The 24,928-nt window shown below is 48.8% G+C and overlaps 1 protein-coding gene across 2 annotated transcripts in view; it reads right to left on the bottom strand.

Annotated features, from left to right (window-relative positions):
• Rhp (GTP-Rho-binding protein rhophilin) overlaps window positions 1–24,928 on the bottom strand; it is a 233,840-nt gene that overhangs the window by 134,038 nt on the left and 74,874 nt on the right. The window lies entirely within an intron of this gene.

Genomic DNA, 24,928 nt, shown 5'->3' with positions numbered 1-24,928 from the left:
GAGTGCCGCGTCACGGTTTGTCCTTTTTTTTTTTTCGAGTAATTGAATGCACTCCGCCGAAGCGGACATGTAAACTAGATGGACACCACAAGAATAGCTGTCCAGGTATTCTTTTACACAATAACGCTCTCTTAGAAGTGAAGCAGGGAGATCTTTGTAGAGAGTTTTCTTTTTGTTTTTCCAAGCTACCGGAAAGTGTCGGCTGAGAACCACAAGCTCCATTCTTATGTTAGTGCGTCTGTATAAAAAAAAGAATGAATGGATAAAATGCAGACGTTTGTTAGTCAGAAGAGGCCGTGCGCATCGGTGCGCGCATTTTACAAGCTCCACGAAGAGCCCATTTTCAGCGTTCTCACTCACAAAGAGCCAGGGATGCAAGCGGACCTGGGGGATTTAGTACGACAGGAGACAGCCAGCGCTATACCTGGTCAAGCTCTGCTTACGTCTCCTATTGAGCGCTTGAGGTTACTAAGACAAATCTCGACAATAAACGAGGATCCTGGCGCTGTTCTCGCTTGTAAACAAAGAAGGCGTGCACACGGAGACGGAGCGTTACAGGAGTCGAAGGGACGGATTTGAGTTAACTGCGTTTCCCAGCCGCATCTCCATTCCCTCTAGTATGACAAGAGTTAAATAGAAAAGAAGGTACGTGACCATTGAGAACAATGGCATCACCAGCCGTAAGAAATACAACTCTTTCATATGCAGAAAGCCCAGATCACACCGCACAGTGACACTAACTACTCCCTGAAAAGCTAGTTCTAAAGTATACATGCGTGTCAGATAGAGCTTGTATCTAGTTTTGTCCCGAATTCACATGAACACGCACGTGACAGCAGACATCCGAGAGACTCATGCTCTGTGCGGGATCGAGGCATATAGTCACCTTGTGGCTTGCATACGATACAGAATGCCCTGCCCAGGGTGCACCGTCACCAGTGGGCGTTTCCGCAAAATGTGTACGACCCAGGCGTTATTCAGCCTGCAGCCAACAAGCGAATAGTTTGCGACACCGCGGAGACATACACTGGCGTCCATCACGCTGCCGCCGAGAAACGCACACTCGCTCATCTCCAACGAACAAACACATCGCTCCTTGTACTTGCAAATGCGCTATCGGAATTTCGGTCACCGCTTTGTAAACACCGAAAAGCGAGCCGGCGAAACGGAACAGTTACGTCACCGCTTTGAGGTCACGTGACGCCGTGCTTGTATAGTATACATGCATATCGAACAAGAGACTGGCAGCCGTGCGCTAAGTACCACTGTCCAAAAGATTAACGGTGCAGCAACTGCGTTCGCAAGAATCAAGAGAGAGAGGGAACACACCGTGTTTTCGGTATATTGCATACTTTCAAGGTGACGCGTCACTGAAGCTCAGGTGCAGCGGTTTCGAGCACAATCTCGACTCGGTTTCAAAGTGTAGTCGAAATCGAAGCCGTCTGCTGAATCGTGGCTCAGTCTGTAACCGCAGCTTTGGATCTGCCAAACTTTATTGAAGAGCTCGCAATATCCTGAAACTATAGGTTCTAATAGTAGATTCATGGCTAAAAAGTAAGATAGGGCCGGACTAGCCGGACACACATTACCGGTTTGCCAGTCCAGACAGCGTACGAAACCAAATCTCGATTAAAGTTAGATTTTGAACGTGGTTTCAGCGCTAACTGATGACGGAAGGAAAACAAAACGGTGTCATGATTTCGAGATGTCCGCAAACTACATCACGCGATTAGGCAAGACACAAAACGTGGTAAATTAGATCAATGTTGGCTCATGACATAGTAAGCATCTTTAAGATTGCCTCTATAGACCAGAATATTCATCGCTCGTAAGGAGCGCCTATATCTCTCGGCGACAAGGCTGTACAGAGATACTCGGAAAAGTTTTCCAGAGTACAGATATCGATTGATTGATTTGTGGGGTTTAACGTCCCAAAACCACCATACGATTATGAGAGACCCCGTAGTGGAGGGCTCCGCAAATTTCGACCACCCGGGGTTCTTTAACGTGCACCCAAATCTGAGCACTCGGGCCTACAGCATTTCCGCCTCCATCGGAAATGCAGCCGCCGCAGCCGGGATTCGATCCCGCGACCTGCGGGTCAGCAGCCGAGTACCTTAGGCACTGGACCACCGCGGCGGGGAGAATACAGATATCGAAGTACAAGGGTTGGAAGACTGAAATAAAAATACTGAGATACATTCGTGTTTCATGTAACGGGATATTTCGGAGATACATTTGAAAAATGTTGAAAAAGGTAATATACACACAGATACACGTACCGGAATATTTTTTTTATTAGAGGACTGCTCGTACTCCGAAAAGACATTTATTAAGCGCAGAATAATGTTATAACTAATGATGCAGCGGATTGAATCATCCAGTTTATTTACGATTTCTGAGAGTACCCTTACCGTTATTAAGACAATACTACATAATTGGTAATAACGACATAATTAGGGGAATCTATTAAAAAAAAGCACACTATTTTACAGGAAGACTGAGAAGCATCGGACACAGAAGTCGACACGCGTAGTGACAAAAAATTGAGCTAGGCTAGAAGCAGTATAGTTCAAGGAAATTCTAATCACCAACCAACACCCGTGAATTGAGAAGTATTCATACATGTTGCACATAACATTTACTGAAAAAGCTTGTAGCGTTTGGTTGCCCTTAAGCAACAGGAGATTCTCGAATAGGGGCTTTAATTCTTCTACAGACAGCGCCACTTCGGCCTAAACACAAAACTCGCGAAATCAAAAAAGTCGCTCTGCCGCAACAGATGAGCAGAGATTGGTGTTATTGTGAACAAACTTCGTCTTCATAGCCGAAAGTCCTGCAGCAAGGCGATATCTCTTCTGGGGTCGAAGCACTGGTTTCAAGAGACTGACCCCCGTATTCTAGAACGTCCCTTCAGTCAACACTTCACCTTCACTTGAGAAAGCCGATGGGAGCGCTGTCTCTATAGGCGCGGCAAGTCACTATATTAGCGATAATCTGCTGCGATTTTCGGGTGGCACAGCACCCTTTTCAGCCGAGCAGCGGCGCAGTGCTCAGCTCTGTCAAGTGAAGGGTGAAAGTCGAGTCGAGGAGCGTTTCAGAATACGGGGGTGAGTTTCGCCGGTTGAGGCCGCGACCACATCAGAGCCTTCACCGCATAGTCTGTCCTGTTATAGTAGTTGCTTGAGTATGTTGTTACGACGAAACAGCGCGAAAGACGAGGAATCAGGCAAAAAAGGACACACACGAGAAGTCTGTATACGCCTCCTGTATTCTGCATGTGCTTGAAGGGAAACCATCCCCAGACTCCTAATGCCACCGCCGACCGGTGGCGCTCGTCTTGGTAGAGTTATGCCATACCCTAAAGATAGCACATACAGTAACTCTACGTGTCGGTTCGAAAAAAGATAGCCTTTATTTGCCCACTGGAAACACTTTTCAGTTCATTTCCAATTTTAAAAAAGAACGAAACGAGATATCCGCGTCCTACATAGCATACAGTCGATACATCCGTAAAAGAATTTCACTACTGACGTACGACCACATTTTTCAAGTGTATTTCTACACAGAAATACAGAGTCGAAACTATCTCCGAAGTACTATCGCGGTATATTCTTGCACCGCAATACTGCCCAGCCCTGCTCGGCGGGGGCTGCGGGTCAACTAATAAGCAAGCCCGATCGCTCCGAGCCCGTCTTTATCGCTAGGTTGCCGCACCTGTGGTTCTGTTACGTCGCAGCCAGAGCCCCTTCAGATATCAGTTATTCCAGGTATAGCCCCTGTGCTGCAGCTTATAACTGTGCTCCAGGGTACCGTAACGCGAGTGCGATACCAAAAATAATCTTGCCCATAAACAGCTTGCCTTGATCCAGGAGCAACTCAACGCTGCCTCGATGATCGCGGTTTCCTAGCATCGCCTGCTCACGTGGACGCTACAAGTCAGCTATGCAGTGAAAGACGTCGTTCGGGCAGCTTCGCAACTTAATGGCTCGCAGCGCCAGGGACACCAAATTTCTTAACATTACGAAACATGCATGCGTTCGAGGGCGGCACAGGTCTTGCAGGCTGGACGCGTCAAGGGCGATTCCTCTGAAAGGCCGAGCTAACTGTCCTAAGCATGAGGAGCCCGAGAGCGCGATAAAAGAAATATGTGGCCAGAAACAGCCACTGCGTAACGATGAGAAATTTTCGATCTATTCGATGCGGCTCGGTTGCCAAGTGCCGTGAGCGGAAGCTCGTTTTCGCGATGATATCTGCCACCTTTTTATACAACAGCCAATTCCAAATGCTCACGGCGCTGCCAAATCCACGCACCGCACAATAGGTTGAGTCGCAGAGAGAGCGACTGTCGCTGCTACAGTCGATATATGTATACCTCAGCATACCAAGTTACAAGGGTGAACAGAAATCGCGTGTACTGTTCAGCACGAAAGCACTGCTTTGAGAGACAAATTTCGATGTCAATATCGGGCTGCCTACTGGCAGAGAGGATCTCAGCAGTAAATGAACACCTGAATGGCTATAGGAATCGAAATATTTGGTCGTATTATTGAGAAAACTCGATTCTTGAGAGCATTTTCCCCCATAAGGCTAACATCGTTCAGGCACTATCATCACTACCATCATCATAGTATCATCACTATCATATCATCATAGTATCAGGCACTAACATCGTTCACTGGCTTGCGAAGTTATAACTTCGCAAGCCGGTGACATTAAAAAAACGAAAAGAAAAGACGACTACGTCATCTTGGTTCTTTAAAGCAATATATCTATCTCACTCATCAACTCGCCTTAGACATTTTGTGTCAATGCCCCTTTAACGGCGACGAGTGCAGATACGGGAGTGCGCACCCACCAAATAGTCGCGATTTTTTTCCCGTTGCGATTTCTCTTTTTCGAGCGCTGACGATGCATCAGCGCTTGTGCCATGTGCTCTCCTCTTTGTGTCATTTTGTGCTGTAAACCATGAAAATAAACACATATACTCCTCTGATTGTGACGCTTTATAAATTTGTGTCAAAGTGCCGACCGAGCTTATGTTTAATTTTATTTATTTATTTATTTATTTATTTATTTATTTATTTATTATGTTTAATTTTATTTATTTATTTATTTATTTATTTATTTATTTATTTATTTATTTATTTATTGAAGACACGAACAATAGGGAATTTCACCAGGCCATGTGTAAATGGACGTTTAGGTGAGACTCGCTCACAGCTTCGGCGCCACGCGTCACGTAAACATCCTTTAAGATTATCCGTGGCCCTGCAGTTGATTAATTAAATATCGTTAGTTATGCTAAATACGACCCCGAACGACTGAAAGCTTGACTCATCGCATTACTTGAGGCCAGCTATTGGCATTCTTTCAGACATCATCCCTACTTTGGGCGCAGTGTCGCTTCAAATTGTGGACGTCGTAAAAATTTCCATCCGCTGCTAAGCTCGAGAATGAGTATTCGATGAGCCGCATTTCGATGGGCACGAAATGCAATAACGACCGAGCACGTTAAAAAAAAAAAAAAAAAAGCCGGGTGCTCACACTTAATCCTCATAACCAAATCTTGCCTTGACTCTGTTGACACGCCACGGTGGCGTTACTGTGCTCGAATGATGACCTGATTGGTGTTATCCCGGCCGCGGCGATCACGTTTCCATGGAGGCGAAATTAGGCCCGTGTGCTGTACTGCACGCTGAAGAATCCCGGGTGGTCGAAATTATCCGTAGCCCCCGACTACGAAGCATCTGATAGTATGAGTATTGTTGGAACGTTACGCACCATAAACCAATCATTCATATGTATTTTAACACGAAAGTGCTTTTTGTTGGGGTCCACCACGGCTCCGCTGACGTATTTCCGTCACGGATATGACGTTGTAAAATGAATTCCAATAGACTGTAAAGAAAGAAACGAGACGGAAAGTTTCTGTCTCTGGACGTCGAACTAGCGACCTCTCAATCCGCAGCGCCCGGCGCTACCCACTAGGAAGCGTATACGGTGTCAAAGTGGTTAACAGCAAACCATTTAATACAACACATACCATTTGACGGTCCTCATAGCTCCGTAAGTTCAGCGCGTTTTCATCATCAGTAGCCAGGTGGCGCGAAGGTCTCGCGTTGGGTTAGCGTTGGGCGCGCTCTCAAAGTCATCACCCGAAGCTGTTTAATGAGTGCCGCCTCCACTATAGTGTACTAGTACACTCTATATATACATCTATGGACAGGCCCCGCCGCGGTGGTCTAGTGGCTAAGGTACTCGGCTGCTGACCCGCAGGGCGCGGGTTCAAATCCCGGCTGCGGCGGCTGCATTTCCGATGGAAGCGGAAATGTTGTAGGCCCGTGTGCTCAGATTTGGGGGCACGTTAAAGAACCCCAGGTGGTCAAAATTTCCGGAGCCCTCCACTACGGCGTCTCTCATAATTATATGGTGGTTTTGGGACGTTAAACCCCACAAATCAATCAATCAATCATCTATGGACAGTGGTCTCCCCTGCGCGCACGCGCTTATCAGACTCGCGATTCGGGAGAGAACGAAGGTCACTTCACTCGCTGCCGTGGCCATGTCTGCGAAAAGAGCATGCACGCTCAGTGCTCACACATGAAGTAACTGCGACAGTTGCTGGCGCTTGTCATGTGCATACTTGTGCGTTCGTTTCGCGAGTCCTTCTGTTTGAATAGCGCGTTTTAAGTGTCGAGCTGTGACGGCTTCCAGTCGGCGCACGTCTTGTGTAGGCTCATTCCGTGCGTGCTTTCTGCTTCAGTTGTGCGCTGCAAGATTCGAGCCGGTTTAGAGTTCTTCGCGTGACGTTGCCATTTATTGCTGTAGCATTCATTCCTTCGCCCTTGCTTTGAAACAGTACACAAAAACGCTCAACTTCCCCTGTGAAGGCACATTTAACTTTTTGTGTTAACAGATTTCTAGAAAGAGGCATCAGCCACATTTTTTTCGGGAGTGTGTGTACGTGTGTGCGGAAAAGGGGGAGGTTCAACCACCCTTAATGTATGTTCATGCGAGTGCTTATGCGTGCGCGTACACATACACCGCGAAAGTGAACATTTTCGGAGGGCTTGAAACCCCCCTTCCCCGGCTCGCCAGTGCATATAGTGCTGTCGACACGTGAAAACTCAGCAGTTACAATATAATGTCGCCACGTTTACAGCGTACACTTTCAACGACTATAAATGGAGCTCGACTGATGAAAAAAAAACATTTACGTCGCAGTTCCACCGCAAAGCACGAGGGCCGGATCCGAGGTGCAGGATCCGATGCTCTGGACGCAGCACACGCAGGGCGCACTCGGGTGTTGCGCGCGTGGCACGTCCTGCGGACAGCCACGCCCGCTGCCTCGAGGGTGGCGTTGCCGTCGCACGCTCGGCGGCGCAAGTACGTGACGACGCATGTGCGCCACGCTCAGCCCCGGAACAACCGCCCCTCCCTTCGCGGTACCACCACCACCGGAGCAGAAAGATGCGCACACCGCTGCACTTTCCCCGCGATTCGGCGCGCCAGCATCTGGCGGAGTCTCCTCGGCGGGGCGAAGCGAGCTATTCGTCTGCGCGCACGTCGTGATTGACGATGCTAATCACAGTCGAGGAGCATACATCAACGCTGAGCATGCGGTTCGTACATCGTCACTTTTTTATGGAGAGCGTGCCGCTGTGTAAGAGAGCTTGTTCTTCGCGACAGCACGAAGGGGAGTTGGGGGGTGGGGGGAGTACTGCGTGGGTACACCACACGCTACTGAACACCGGGGTCGTTCCACTGGGCGCTAAGAAAACTATTGACAGTGCAGAAACGAATCGATGGAGAATATATATATATATATATATATATATATATATATATATATATATATATATATATATATATATATATATATATATATATATATATATATGTCTTTCACAAGTTTATGCAATAAAACAATCGATACCCCAGTAAGTAACGTCTCTTTTGTTTATATGTCATTTCTTATTCCTTATTTGGTGATTTTAAATCAATTTTTAAACCACCGATTCGGCGTTGTTTAGGAGCCCTTCACGTTTCTTGGCAAGTATACCTAAGCCCCCTTCCTATTTTTACGTGAATTGGGAGGACGGCGTAGACTCGTTCTGACCATTATATCAATTAATGCATTATTTATTTAACGTGCCCTGGAACAATCATGAGGTCTTAGTGCAGGCGCACGCAAAAAATAAAAAGACAAGGCGAGAATCATAGAAAATAAATGAGAAGCAAATTAATAATAATAATAATAATACATATTTGTGGTAGAAAGCAATTAACTCAGATCGAATTAACTTTTTCGGCAGTCAACAAACACGACGCAATGCTTCACTCTTATTTAGTTGGTGCCGTTCATCAATGACACTTTTGGCCAGCGGAGTGAATCCTAAATGCGTTCATCTTATGAGCCATCTTTTTATGAATGGCTGAAAGCAACGCCGCTTGCAGGTATTATTATTATTATTATTATTATTATTATTATTATTATTATTATTATTATTAGCAGACACGTGAGGCATTTTTCAGCGAACTACTTTTATTCTGCATCCACGCGATCTGCCACACATAACGCCATGGTGACGTGTATCGCAGGAAGCTTTTATTACAGCGAAAGTGGTTATGAGATGACGACACGGTGCACGTGCGCGCCGTTGCTGTCCGCCGCCGCCGCCGCCGGTGTCCGTAACCACTATCACGCAAAATAAAAAAAGTCAGTAAATAAAAAAAAAACACCAATGACATAATGGGATTTCAACACCAGTCCCCTGCGTGCCAGCCCAGTATTCTACCACTGAGTAACGCCGGTGCTTGGGACTCTTTTGCAAACTGGCCTTATAGGCGGGCTTCATGTCGGATCGCGTTATGTTCATATAGAGACTGTGTCATGAGGCGCGCGGAGATAAGTATGGGAGCATCTCCGGAAGGCCTGGACGGCGCGTCCGATTCAAAGGACGGCGGAGTACGATATTTACGCCTTTCCGCTGTATTTGAAAAGAAGAAAAAGAAATGCGGCGATAGTCGCAGGTATACATAGATACCGCGATACTGACACGGCCGCATATCTGTGCCACTTTATTATTATAATATATATATATATATATATATATATATATATATATATATATATATATATATATATATATATATATATATATATATATATATATATATATATATATATATATATATATATATATATATATATATATATATATATATATGCCAACGCTCGTCAGCTCGTGGACCTGGGGGTGATCAATGCAGTATCGTGTTTGGAACAAAAATCCCTTATAGTGGCTCTCGATCGAGAGGGGAAAAAAGAAACTACAGTATATCCGAAAGAGAAGTGATGCAGATGGTCACGATTACAGCAGGCTATACGCTTGGTTGGCGCCACACACGCACGCAGGTAAACGTTTGCGGGCACGGGACGTCCAATCGAAGCCCTGATCGGAATGCGCAATGCCGTCACCGCTGACGCACCGTCTTCCCTTCCCATCCAACCCCGTGTTTAGTTAGTGCGGGCTACTGCCGTGCATGAGGCCGGCCAATGCATCGCGTATGGTCGGCCGGCATGAGTCACGGGTTCTGCCGCGGCGTTCCACAAGCAAACCCGCGCCAGATGTTGTTTTTCCCGTGCTCGGAGTAGTGCACTGAGAACAGGGGAAAAACAAAAGGCGAAACCGAGGGAAAAAAACAGCAGTGAGGGAGAGGTCCATTCCCCGCGAGATTTATCGCGCGTCCGGATACGCTCGCGTGCTGTTTGCATGCGCATAATGCAATAAGAGATACCGACTCACTCTTCAAACCAGCAAGCATGGCACGCAACACTTCCATGAGGCCCAGCTGGGCTTTAGCCACTGGTTGCCACGGTACAGAACAGCTTCAACAGCAAGTTTTCTTTCTTTTTTTTCTTTTTTTGTCAGATGATCGGCTTACAGAAGCACGGCATCCGCCTTTCCTGACAAAATGGTTGCTGCGGCGTGCTCCACTCTAGACCCTCTAAAATCATCTACTAACAAGGCATCTCGACGATTGCCCCAGTTCTTCGTAAGGCACGGAAGTTACGACGGTAATAAGCTTGACTCGTTAATATAATTGTTCAGACTACATGCGGTGACGTCATCCAGGCCGCCATCATGTTGCGCGAACAGCAAGCACAATTACAAACTACAAGCTATGCTCTTCATCTAGATATATTTACAGACACAACCACACCGGAGATTGCCTATGTATCGCACAACTAAATGGCGTGCATTGACGTCGCGTGAGTACTCCACAGATTTAGTAGAACCAGCAGATTGCAGACCACAGTTCGATGAGGGCCAGGAAGTGGCGTGTCTCATGAACGACATGTCTCCATAGCAGAACGGAGCTCTTGTAGTCACACTGAGCAAGAACACTTTTATTTACATTCTACGATTGTCGTAATGGACACGGTGCTCTGGCTTTTGTAGTAGCTTAGCGGCTCAGGTATTGAGCTTCCGATCTCGGAGGCCAGCTTCGATGGGGGCAAAATGCAAATTACGGATGAGTGAAATGGTTAGCGGGGCGTGCAGAAAACAAAAGCTCCGACGTTTGAGACTCTAGCTTCAGAAGTTTCGTTTGGCGTGACGTTAAATTACGTGTCACTACATACCGAATGCATTAATCAGTACATCGGTTTTATGTATTTCGTAGAGTAGCGTTCCTTTAGTTGTTACAGATACAACTGTCCGAAATGGCGGCAACTTAAACGCCTTAAATTTTACCAAACGAGGAACGGGAGGCATTATTGCCGCCCTCGTTACCAAACCAGATGCCCTTAATTTATACGTAATATAAGAGGGGAACGCAGGCTAATTCTCCCGAGTCGTTAAGCCGTGTGTTACGAGGGGCAGACAGCCGGAAACCCATAACATGTCCAGCCATGCGCGAGCCTCTTCAGTGTGACGGCTAGGTTACTAACTTGAATTCGAGTTCAGCATCCAATGAGAACTTGGAATGTCGGCATGCAATGCGCGAGAAAGGCCGACCGCCGCTTCGGAAGGCATTGACCTCACTCGAGAAAATCCCCTCACGACGTCTGTGAAGCTCGTGGCTCCATCTTCGGGGGTTCGCAAGAACTACGCGAAGAAGCGGGACGTTCGTATCAATGACAGCCGGCGGCTTTTATCGAGAAGCGAACGGGCAGCACGCTGAAAACCCGCGAGGAAACGCGTTTCTAAGCTGTTCCCGAAGCGTCCGCCGGCCACTTTTAAAGTGTTTACTAACGAGGTTCCAGACGGAACGCTCAAATCGTCATTCAGAAGAGAAAAAAAAAACACACAAACAAACAAAAAGAAGCGTCTGATGACGATCAGGCATAACACGAAATAAGTTCCCAATATAAGTTGCACGTTACGTCACGGACGCAGCTTCTGAAAAGAGCTGGGACTCCAAGATGGCGGCTTTGATGAGAAACAAGTTGCATCTAAGAGAAAACGACGCGGAAAAAATGTATCTGTGTTTGAATAATGAAAAAAAAAAACCTGCATATGAAGCTTCGATAGCATTAATGTGACATCAAAAATGTCTCGTCCACACATTCTGATGCTTCAGCATGGCCGTTTCAGTGATCTGTTGGAGATCAGCGGAAGATGCCTCGTTAGTCCAGCAGTGAACATAATTGATTGATATGTTGGGTTGAACGTCCCAAAACCACCATATGATTATGATAGGCGCCGTAGTGGAGGGCTCCGGAAATTTAGACCACCTGGGGTTCTTTAACGTGCACCCAGATCTGAGCACATGGGTATACGACATTTCCGCCTCCGTCGGAAATGCAGCCGCCGCAGCCGGGATTCGATCCCGCAACCTGTGGGTCAGCAGCCGAGTACCTTAGCCACTAGACCACCGCGGCGAAGCCAGCAGTGAACATAGAATAAGCTGAAGACGATGACCACAATATATCGTTCCATCGTAAGGGGTAACGCAGTCGTAAACTAGAGCGTCATATGGAGAAAATACATCAATGTAGACGACGAAAGGGGGAATGGTTCGTTCCTTTGTTACTCACTTTGTTAAGTTGCAGATTCGGTGCAAAGTTTTTTTCATTCCCCTTAATCCCATTTCATTTATCTTATAAGTACTGTACTAAAAAAAACTACAAAGCCCCAAAGCACGGTACAATGGCGTTTCTGCATTTTATTGTGGCCGCCAAACCTCCATGCGGCGTCGCTTTAAGTATTGGAACCGGCCCGTCTCGGCGCGTTGGACCCTGAAAAACTGCTTTCTCGGAGCTCGGGACCATTTCGCCAGGTGACGGACGTAACAGACGTCACCACGAGATAGCATCGCTGCAGTCTTCATCTTTCTCCGCTACTTTCCGCAGACATATTTGGATATGTCCCGCCGTTACGTCTATACCGCTCTGCAACACCACACAAAGCACCTAGACGGTGCTTCAGCCTTCGGGGGTCAGGTTATTAGACTGTTTCACGCTGACGAATCAAGACAGGCACCAAGGAAGACGACGCGATTTCGGCGTGTGGTGGCGCTCTCTCCACCATCTTGTTTTACGCTTACGGGTGTAGTGTTAACATATTGTAAATACGCCTCGTTCTTCTGTTCATCTCTTCGTAGCAGTATTTAAATGTTTTGTAATTTTCCGGGTGTAAAGCGTTGGCGATTGCATATGGAGGCAACGGCACGAAGCTGCACGCTGGCGCGATCGTTTTGCAACGTCACAGCAGCACCAAGAGACTGCGCGCGTCTTTCGAGTAAAGTGCATAGCTGAAAAGGAAAGACACGATAAGGGCAAAACGCACTTTCTGAAGTGTCCTCAGGAAGCCAACAAGAATTTATCTACCAAGACGGGGTAGTGGGGCACCACGAGCAGATAAAGTGCTTCCATCACAAAGACCGGCTTTCACTGGCCCGCTATCAGATAAAACAGTGGACACGTCAGAAGATAAGCAGCTATTAAGACGAGAACCGCTCTGTGAGAGGGATCTTGGCAGGTGACTCATCTGTGTATACGCTCGATAAGTGTTGAAGACACCACCGAGAAAATGCGAGACCCCGCGAAGCATACCGATGGCGCCATTATAGGAACAGTCACGTTGGAAACTGCCCATGATGCGTGTGTGATAGCATGCGCCGACAGCATCAATCAAGCAGGCGAAGTAACTGTTTCCCAGTGGCATGAAAAAAAACCTGAAACTTAACCTGTAACCAAAGACAAAGCTACCAAAGCACGCGCTTCAGATGCTTGGTATATACACATCCGACGGCCTCATCAACAGTTACGAAGTACCGGTTACAGTTACGCCGGATGTATCGCCTCCCAATTGATAATGTCGTAGGGTATAAAGACAAAAACTGCAGATAAAAAGAAAACAGACACGATACGGAAGGGCAGGCGCTCCTTTTTTTTTTTTTTCAAAATAACCTCTAGCAATTTAACGGCCTCCACCGACTAAACCGCGCGCCATATTATAGCCGCAAGGTCACGTGAGCATCCTTTAGACTGATTCTGGACACACGAGACCACTTGGACATAGTACGAAGGCCGCCTTTGATGAGAACGTGGATGACTATCGCCATAACGACTGTGTCTATATATAGGGAGAAAAAATTGTCTGTATGGAAAAGTACAACATATCAAGTCCCTGTCAATTTGTCTATTAATGAGGCAGTCATCGGCGAAGGAACTAACAGAAAACCTATAACGAAGCCCCGAGGTATTTGTGTGGTTACAGGAGTGCAAAGATTAACGATTAGCTATAACCAACGCATGAGCTTGCGCAAACAGGAACCAGCTGGTGACTAAACGTTTCAACCATGCAAGCACGTTGTTATCCAGATTCATGCTGAGAGAGCAATTCATGCGTTATTTTGTTGAACTCTTAAAAAAAATCTAGAAGTTGGCAGCAAAAAGCAACCTCTCGTAACGCATATGGAATGCAACTTGTGCGTTGAGCACGAACTATTGCGTTTCACACAAAAATGTTTTGCGAAGTATTATCTTTGGGCATTCCTAAAAAGGATGTATTACATTTTAGGCACTTAGTTGCACAGGAAGAAATGTTCCATGATTTAGCGTGGTGAAATTTAGCGTGGGGCTTAAAAAGGTGAATAACTATCCATATTTACCAATCATACGCAGTGCTGCCAGTCTCGAGAAATTAATTTCAAATTTACATCGCGACTTAGAAACTAGCCCCAATGTCAGACTTTTGCAGACGTTCTACGGCCAAAAGTGGAACTGAGACACGGCAGAAACGTAGGTACTACCATCTCATTGACGGCAGGGGACGCGCCAGGACGACGTGTTGATAGTGCGGATGGTGCGTTGGCATCCGCTGGCGGTTTAACAGGACCACGGGGAGGTCAACCACTCGTACAGAGCGAGGCATTGCCAAACATGTGACAAGATCCGTGGAATGCTGCACGCTTCCAAGCACCCACACAACCACGTGTACAATCAATATGTGCATCATTTACGAAGCTCGGCGTCGGACGATGCACTGGGGCGCACCGTGTGGTTACTACCTGCCGAATGCTTATCGCGAAAGTGATGTTTGCAGAGAAGGATCGCGCGGTTGGGAGAACGCTGCTCACTTTTGGTGTCAGTGAACTTACGTGCGCGGCCGCCGAAAAGACCACCACTCGGCACCGTTGAAGCAGCTCGCGGCGAGATGGCGCCAGGCGACGCAACTGCCCTCAACAGCCGCCCTTTTCAACGCGCGACTCTTGCGGTTTGAGCTCGTACATCTACGCAGACTTCATAGGCTCCCAGCAAGAGACATAACTGTTTTATGTCTCATAAGCGGGAATTTTAAAAGCTGTTCTCAATGGGAGCGGATGCAGTATCCTTCCGAATGGTGGTGAAGAAAAGGGGGTGGGGTGGGGGGTCAGCTTATTAGCCCTCTCCTACCCTCTTTGTTTCTGGATCTGCCCGTGATCCTCAATAAAGGTCACAGAGGGAAGAAACAGTCCAAATACTGACACAACGGTAGTATTAAGGCTTCAACAGGTTATCATGTACTCTGTGCCGATTTGCGGTACGTTCTTCACCCTAAGCGTAAGAGCAAGTAAAAAGGTACCTCAATCATTCTCGTTCTGGCAGAACAAACACCAGAAAATTCCACTGCCGGTATAGGATGCACAACAAACAACCACGGGCATCTGGAGGGGGAGGGGGGGGGGGTTCAAGGGCGAGTGGCTAGCACCCTCCCCCGGGAATTTTCAGATATTTTTCGATACAGCTTGATTTGCGCACTGATGACTCGTATATCCGGGTAAACTGGCCATCGGGATTGGTAGCAAACTATGCACGGCATGTGTTCGCACAGCGCCACATTTGCTGAAACCGTATAGCAGCGCAAATAGTGAATTTTAGAACTGAATCAAATGCAAACGTAATTCAGGGGTGGAACTGACGCCCTTGCAAACAAGCTCAGGCTCCGCGCGAACATTGTCATCTTCACCACAGAGCCGCGCGCGCAGATGCAAGCGTAACATCGAACCAGCCGACCTCTCATTTTTTTAACGAGCCGCCTCTTTTGGCTTATTAACACGTGCACATTCCTGAAATGATTTGTGACACGCACCTTTGAAAACAGAAAGAAAAAGCTAAGAAAAGCCAGAGAAAGCTTTAACACAACGGGGAGTGTAAAAAAAATTGACTCAGAGCGAGAGTAGACCGCACCTACGACAAATGTCACAACCGGTCCACGTGCCAATCAATCAATCAATCAATCAATCAATCAATCAGTTTATTATAATGTCATAAAAGGATGTTACAGGGAGTAAAATATACAGAAGAGGGTCCCAAAGTACAAGACTGCAACGGGACCCTCGAAGCGGGTACCCAGCCTGGTACTCTCTGGCATGTCTCCGTTCGCTTAACCCGATGGTTGAACTCCAACGCTCCGCGATCCCTCTATCACAATAATACCCAGGATTGGCAAAGGCGTCGTTCAAAACGAACTATTGCACGCTCAAATATCGTATTTACGCACGCACTCGCTGCGACAATCGTAGTCACTTCCAGCAATGGCTCGCTGCGCCTTGCTTAAATGCCACCGCGGAAGCTATGTGAGCAGAAGCAACAGAGAGGGCGCGTCGTGCAAGGGGCTGTAGTTTCACAGCGCGCCAAGACCTCCGTCAGTTTGAAGGCATAGACGCGTCCAGACCCCGCCCTCTGGGCGGACACGTGCCACTCACGCTCCAGCCAGGCACGTCATCTGGCAGGTGCATAACTAGAATTCCTTTCGGGCCGTTGCTCTGCGAGTGCGCCGGGAGTGAAATCCCTGCCTTCGGCCGCGCAGCAGGCACACGCTCGAAGCGGTTTCAACCGCCCGCCGCCGAAACCCGCGGCGCCGTGTTTACGGGATGCGCGCCCCGATCTGCAGCGGAGTCAAACCGGCGACGCTTGTGTGCACCCCCGCTGAGAAGCGACGGGAAAAAACAACGCTTTGTAGCCGAAAGGAGACAGGGGTTCGCTCTTTTTAGCGGCTGCCGCTGGCACACAGCCTCGAGGCGCTAATGCAGACGGATGGCTGTCCCTGACGGGAGACTCGAGGACAATGCGAGAACGCGCACAATAGAACGGCATCTTACGTGTAGTGCACGGCGACCGCAGGAATGGCCGGTCCGCGCAAGCGATGGTCGCAGTTCCGAGCCGACTTGCTTGTTCGCACGCAAAGTTGATTGAATACTCGCACAGAAGACGTCCGCCCGAAAAGTGTTGGCGCATGGGGCAAAAAACTTCCTTCAGAACACGCGGCCTTCGCTGCGCCAGTGCAGCAGAATGTACAGAAGCCACCAGCGTGCAGTCACGAAGTTAGGCATTTGGAAAAAAGCACGGCGGCTTCCAAGGGAGAACGAAGCAGCGCTTTTTTTTAGGCATTCTCTAGAAGGCAGCATTTAGGTTCTTCCCCGATTGAAACACCAGGGAGGCCATCGCACGCCGGCCGTGACTGGGACATGCATGCATGCCGCCGCGTATATGCAACACCCAAGGCAGCCATGGCGCAACAGGCTGGAGCCACTAGATACGCTCGTCGAGGCTTTTTTGACGGCGCTGAAAACATCGACGCAACAGCAGTCGAGGTCAACGGAAGGTGCGTCCCATGGCCGACACGCACGCAGCTATAGCTGCGTTTTTCTCTCAACAACGCTCCTTTCAAAGCTTCTGCAGTCATTCCGGCCACGCCGTTCGGCAGGCATATCCTCCTTTTGGGCGCGCCTCTTGTTCTAACTAAACGCCAGGCTCCTTTTTCGCTGTGGCACATTTGCGAGCCTCTTTAGCAGCCTGGACGCACTTCTGATGATGATAGTGGCACAAACAACACGCGCACTCAGTGTACACAGTTGCGGCTAGCGCCACCACAGCGGACCCAACGGCACGGTTAAAAGCGCCCTCGTAACACGCGGCGTTTGCAGTGCGCAGATCAAAGTGCGACCCGCGGCGTGAACTGAAGGTCTGGCGTATACCGATGGAGGAAACGAAGAGACGCAATAGGATGGAAAGGTGGACTAGTTGACAGTTCATGATTGGGGCAGGCCCTCTCACGAATAAGTGGACTAGGGCGACGACATATACGACGCCTGCTCGCTGTTCATTCGCTCCAGTCAGTCTAGCGACAGAACCGTTCGCGCTCGAAATGTCAAGAGTTGCGGCTGAACACCGGCTCGCCGGACGAGTTGCGTCGCTTTCTTAGGTCACACGTCAGCTATAGAGAAATAATAAAAAGCCACTATTACCTGACATTAAGATTTTCAAAACGTCGCTTTTGTCATTAGAGTTCGCTCTCAGAACCACTTTCACCGACTTAAATCCTCGGAACTGTCGAATAAAACGAGGCGGCATTAAAGCGTATAGGTCGTCGTGGAGGAACCGTTGCGCGGCCATTCAAGGCACGCAGCAAAGCGTGCCTGCCCCATCTCAACCATCTATTAAGACCACACAGGGCTACGAAAAGCAACATTCGAGGCGTCATTTGCCCGCGACAAAAGTTGGCGGTATCCATCAAACGGTCGCGCGAGAGGTCTTTACGACTTCTTTTTCGCAACACTGGCCTCCGTCCAGCGTCGTAGAAGCGCTCCTCCCCTTGGAGAGAAGAAATCTCGAGGTGCACGTCGAAGAGAAGGGCACTTTTTCTGCGAAGCTCGCGGATGCGACTCGCACGACCGGTAGTGGTGCCTCGGGGCCCCCGATGTCGCCAAGCGAAAGCGTCACTCAAACCTCCTCGCCCGAGAGGACGTCACCCCGCGCGCCAAGGAAGGAAAATGAACGATCCTCTTTGCTCACAAGGCATGCCGCCGGTCGGCCTTGAAGGTTCCTCGAAAAGCTTTTTGGCAGTCGAAACAATCATTCAGCGCACAAAAGGCGCACGGCTGCGGACAGCCTCTCGAGCCACGTATTTTGGTCCATGTGTGAGTCATACTTCGCGGTCTAAAGTGTCCGGCCACGGCGGTGCCGACACAAGTTGCGTGGTACATGCGCATGTATGAAAGAGGGAGTGGGGATAGGGTAAAGTACAGAGAAATAAAAAGTGTGTCCGTGAAGTTCAACTGTACCGTGGCAGTGGAATAAAACGATGTTTCAGTCCGACGCATTCAGCCCTTCGATCGTCACGCTGTGACCAGAGTTGGCCAGTCGGCGAGGTCGATTATGAGAACGAAAGCTAAAGGGCATGCAAATGCACTTTTTTTTTCTCCAATCTCCTTGCGCACACCGCGAAAACAAACAACCAAGAATCAAATCACCGCTACAAGTCATCGTGGAAATGTGGGAGGCAACGATGAGCGAAGCCCGGTGTATTGGCTTTCTGGAGTGAGAAATGTGGAGTTGGGTACTGGGAGGAGTGCTTTGCGCTACCGTCTGTGATCTGGTTTGCGTATTCGCAGCAAATATACACCGCTGTAAGCGATATCAGTGTTCGACATTCTATCCCCACCTCAGGATATATAGCATTGCACTGGATCAAGAGCAACGCAAAAATAAAGGAATAATAGCGAAAGATTAATTATTTTTCTCTCAAGTTTCCCACCGTCGGAAGTGGGTCAGCTCTTGGCCCCGCAAGAGGGAGCAGTCTTTACCGCCACACCGGGCGCCGCCATATGGGACCACAAGGGAGGGATGAGTCTGCGTCACGCGCCTCTCTTGTTTATCCTGTTTAAAGGCAGCTCTATGCGTCCTGCGCTGCACTGAACTTTGGCCGCCCTCCACGCATGTATGCGCAGACGGGCGCCAAAAGTGATCGCGTCCACCTTGATAAACACGCAGCCCATATTTTCGTTCCATCGTTTGACGTGTCTCAGATAACGGGCCACAGCTATGACATCCCCCTCTACCTGCATCTGCAGCGTGCCCTTGAATAGTCGCACTTGACAGCGCTCCCGCAGCTGCAGCATCGGAGCACACCACGGGCCTTGGCCGCGACAGCAGCAGCGCATGTTCCTCCCCCTCCTCCCCGATGTGTCCCAGGAAGGTACGGCTGCAGCTTCGAGCAGCTCGACGCGCTACGGTCGGTATCGCGCGCCTCTACTCCGCGGCGTAAATCAATCAGGCCGAGGAACAATGGACGCAGGAAGACGGGGAACAGCCACATCGAAAGTTTCCGCATTCCGCCACACAAATAGCCGCGCCCCTAGCTCTCCTCCACCCATCGCCGTGGTTTCACCCCCTCGGGCTCACTGTTGCTCTCGGAACGTTCAGATGCCAAATACGGCGAACGACCCCCCCCCCCCCCCCTCTCGAACAGGCACAATGTTCACAAACGTTTTCGTTAATCAGAGTCGTTTTTTTTCCCTTTTTCATTGATTGACCAACCGAATTCGCTAATCGTATGCACGCGTCCAATATAAAATGTCAGAATGAGGCTTCTCACTTGCATGGCTTCCCGTCATTGCGACTGAATGAAAAGCTCGCAAAGCTTGGAACTAAAGCGCCGAGTCGGTCGGTCGCTAATTAGTCTCTTCACAAGGTATGACAGCGTGTCATTTCTGACATCCGAGCACTGGATGTATACGCGCTCTCAACTTGCCAGGGGCGGTCGCGACGAACCGACATACCGTGTCGGTTGAGAGGAGCACACGTCGCGGAAAGCAGCACGATCATCCGGCGCCACTGAAAAGACGCCAAAAGAGGAATCAAGTGGAGGCCTTTTACCCGCCATACATTTAAAGAAAGCGATAGTGAAACAGTAGTGCATATTACAGCAAATCGGCAATTTCGATTTTTAATAATTGTTTTGGGTTTACCGTCCGGAAACCACGATGTGATTACGAGGGACGCCATAGTGGTGGGCTCCGGACATTTCTACCGCGCAGCGTTCTTTAACGTGCGCTTCAATCGCTGGCCTCAGACATATTCGTCGTAATCTAAAATGCGGCCAGGATTCGCTCCGGCGACCTTCTCGTCAACAGTCGACCACCATAGCACCCGAACATCCCAGCGGGTTGCGTGGTCAAAAGCAGATGTCGTAGCGATATGTATACACTAACGGGCGCATAAGACAGCACCTGGCTTCGACCGCTAACACTGCTTCCCATCGTTAATTCTGCGTTTTCTAAACAAACAAGCGCGAGCGAAATAAAACAAAATACCCACACAAAGAGGCGAGGGTCAATCGAAGGCCGTCAAAGCAATTAATTTAGCGCAGAAAAGAAGTGCAAACACCGAAAATCACGGTCGCGCATGCATGCATGCAGCTGCGCTCCCTGCCCATCTCGAGGACGCCTGCGACACACATCGCAACGCAGCGAGTTTGACCGCCTGACTCGTGCATAATTCGTGTGCTCCGGCATCCCAGTGTCTCTCTATACACGCTTGAATGTGCGTACAGAGACACTGTCAGCAGAACAGCGCGCACATGCAAGGGTCCCCTTTAAACTGGCTTTCCATACCAGTTCTGTCCTGTTATAGACAAGCGGGGAAAACAACGGCCAACCTATAGGTGTCGCAACACGTGTACGCGTCTGGACGGCCGTGCAACGGGAATGCACATACGTTGCACAGCGGAGCGGTTCGGCGGACGTTATCCGGCGCCGCTAAATAACAAACGCTATATACAGCATACACACTGACAGGTGTATACGTATCTTCTCTCAGGGTTTCGGCGCCACCTCGAACGGTCATTGGCGTCGTCTCACTTCCGCTGCGCCGTGCTCCCTCGAGGGCTGCAGAAATTAGGTGTATTTTGCTTCATCGAACCACCACCGTGCAACACTCCCATCTGCTTTTTTTTTCTACTGATGACGCTATATATATATATATATATATATATATATATATATATATATATATATATATATATATATATATATATATATATAGTGAGAGAGAGAGACAGAGAGACAGAGAGAGAAAGAGAGAGAGTGAAGCATCACATCCGTTTGGAGAGACAAAAACGCACCAGAATTCTGATATCATCAAATAGATTAGGATCAGAAGAAGAGAAACTTTCATTTTCGAATAGTGCGCTGCAACTTCAGCAAATTAACGTTAGTCGGACATCACGAATTTCAGTCTTTGTTGCGTATTTCGGCCGCACAGGTTAAAATTTTCTCAAACTTGCTACGTTGAGAGTATACGGGTACCCCCTGCAGATTCATTTGTTTACTTTTACTTCTATTTATGCACGCGTTCTTCAGCTGGCCAAGCGTCTTATCGCGAGAAGAGTGGTGCTCGCAGAAATACGGTAATTCCCCAATATACAGACGAAGGCTATCACCACGCTGAACGCCGCCGTCTTCTCAAGAGCGAGTTTTATCGCCGCCTTCGGCTATACTGCATCGCCTGCCGTGGCCTCTGACGCCGCAAACCCCAAAGCAAATCTTGGTATAGGCAAAGACAACGCGTCGTCTTTGCCCACCGAGTGCGACAATTACTGACGCTTCGAAATTGCGCGGCAACACTTCGTTAGCCCGTCCGGCTCGAATACGAACACAGCCACGGGACGTGAATGCCATCTGCAGTTTCTTTTTTTTTCTGACACCACATATATATGACCGCTAAGAAAAGGATAAACAGCTTGCCAGTGGTTATCTGCGCTAATCGCATACAATCAGTACCGAAGCACTCGTTATCACCTTACCTCTCCGAGGCATGTGCGCAAGGCCTGCCAACCACGCCGGGGCAGCACTGTAGAAACTGAATTCCATGTTTACACAACGGGCATACATTAAACATGGCAGGTTGAAATCTCATAGCACCGTCCGTGTTTTACGCCGATTTGAGCATCGGTCCTATAGTTGAAGTAACCGACGACAATGCGGCATACAGGTCTGCGGCACCGAGCACGTCAATCATTTGACTATGAGCCGCTCTCCGAGCAGATGCTGAGAAGCACTGTATACTCGTCATTCGTAGACTCATAAGCCAGTGAAAGCACTTTTGTGCTCTTTGAGGACGACGGGCCTATGTGAACGCCTTTGACTTTTGTATATATTGCTGGTTAAAACTGCCTTCTCTGTCTCTTTTCTTTTTCTACATTTCTTCTTGAGCATGGGCCACAAGCACAACTTCTCACTATGGCGAGGAAATACCTTCACGTTGTGACAGAGTTTTTCGTGCTGGAAGTTAAAGGGCCAGTCAACAAGCTCCGAAACGCGCAGGATAAGCTCGCGCATTTTTCCTGCGCGTGACCAACCTCTTTCCACGCGCAGTGACGTCATCTCGGCGACGTGACGTAGCACGCAGCTCGTCGATTGGTCTAAACCGGGTATCGATAAAGAGTAATGTAGTCAACGTCGCCGATCGCCGAGTTGACGTCACTGCGTGAGCAAGAAGGTTGGTCAGGCGTACGAAAGATGCGCGAGCTTTTCCTGCGCGTTCCGGGGCCTGTTGACTACTGGCCCTTTTAAGATTCAGCGGCTTCGGCCGCTTTCTCTCTCGCTTCTTTCGCTTCTACCTCGATCGAAGCACCCGTGGCCACAGAAGGTGGTCGCTGACGAAACCACGCGGAAGTCGGCCCGCAAGATCGCCCAGGCGCAATAAGCTTGACTGCACTGCGGAGGAGACCCTCCTCTGTATCAGCTTCGGTCCGCTCAGAAGCTGCGCAGAAAAAAAAATAATAAAATACGGCCGAGGCCGCCGCAGTCGCAGCACAGCTTCTTTTTTCTTTCTCAGAGAAAAGCAAAGCATTCGGTCATTGCTTTAGGAGGCGCCGACACAAAGCGAGCCCAGCGGGGAATTATGACTGAACGGAAGAATGGTCGATGAAGAATCCAGCCAGAAAATATAGGGAGAAGGGACATATAAACTGTTCGAAAGAGGTCGCGCAGACTGCGTGCATTAGCAGGAAGAACCGTGCCGCTATACATGAAGTTGTACTAAACGAGCCAGGTGGGGCAATTTATGACTGAGCAGTCCGCGCCCGCTAACTATTCGTCTCGATCATTAGCGGCGAAGGCTCTTTGCGGATTGAAAGCCCCTTTTTTTGTTTGCAAACCCAATGTCACGTTTACCGTCTCCGCGCAACAGGAAGGTCCTTTCCGGTATAACGCGACATGTCTAAGGATGTCCGCTATACAAATGCACGGCGGGCGTCGCATAAGCGAAAGGCCGTTTCCTGCAGCTGCACAACGATTATTTTATAGTCGCTGGCACGGTCGCTTTCCTGTACGCACCTCCGTCTGCACACTCAGATTTACGTGCGCCCATCTAGTAGATGGGGGCTCGAGAGCTCTCGTCGACTGAATGCAGAACGAACTTTCAGCGAGCCACATATGACATGCGCTGCTCACAAGTAAATCAGCTGCTGAACTGACTGCAGGAGCTATTACTACTCAGACACCAATGATAACTTTTTACTGTAATTATTTCATTGCCCACATTTTTTTTTTTCAGCTTTCACGGCGCTATATCCTTGATGCGCAATCGTTGGCAACCTGCATAATACATATATGCACATAGACAGATATCCCATCACCGATAATTGAGCGATATCTTTGACAATTTATCCAAACACTTGCATGACTATGGATCTAAATTGTGTCCCTAAAAAAACACGGTTGTTAATACACTAACCACCTCATCGCGTTGTTCAGGAAGTTGTTCTCCTGCATTGCTTGGGAAATCAGTATGCATACTCACGCCTGACTTAACAAGACGTATACGGTTACCTTGCCACGAAGCACTGTTGTTTTATAACGTAATATATTAAACACGGGGAAGGAGGCGAGAGCAGAACGAGATTTTAATTATTGGTTTCGTTTCTTTAAGTACATGCTTTTCAGAACAGAAGTGACCTAATCGTGATTGTAAGCGGCTATTTCTACTTTCGGAATGGGCTGACAGCACATCGATATTCTCGCTTATCGTGCCCGCGCGCAACTTCGCAAATTCAACGAAGTCACCAAGTGCCATGGCACTATGACGTGATCAACGCAATACCCTGCCACAGTGTCTAACTCTGCGAGAGGCATCGTTCCGAACCAGTTATTCGTAGCCGTCCTGTGTGGGCCAACCAGATTATGAAGTGTTTCCATCTTACGCGATCGAATCCAGCCCGCAAAGGCTTCCAGAAGCCAGTAGTTGCGACTCAAGGGAATCGCCCGCTGACACATCGATTCGCACTCAACATTTGTAGCCCCCCAGAGTCAATATGTCGTTTTTTCGAGCGCCGGCTGGTAGGCCCCACCAATGAGATAATACTGAAGATGCCGACGAGGAATTCAGTGACGGCAAGTCTGGCGAAAACATCACTCCCTATGCTAACTGTGTTGATTTTTTGTTTGTCGGCACGTTCCACACTCGAAAGCACGCTCGATCTCATCATCGCCACACCAGCTCGTGGACAACAACACGCCGTTTCCCATAGCCGACAGGATGTGCAAGCGGCAGGCAGTCCGTCCAAGCGTGTCGCGTTGCACACGAGAACCGTGGCTCGGTGCGCAACACCTCGTGGCGCCACAACTACAAGAACCAGCCGGAAACCGC

Source organism: Rhipicephalus microplus, chromosome X (genome assembly GCF_043290135.1).
Source record: "Rhipicephalus microplus isolate Deutch F79 chromosome X, USDA_Rmic, whole genome shotgun sequence".
Taxonomy (NCBI): Eukaryota; Metazoa; Arthropoda; class Arachnida; order Ixodida; family Ixodidae; genus Rhipicephalus; species Rhipicephalus microplus.
Note: the sequence above shows the minus strand (reverse complement) of the source record. Positions and strands in the feature narration are given on the sequence as shown.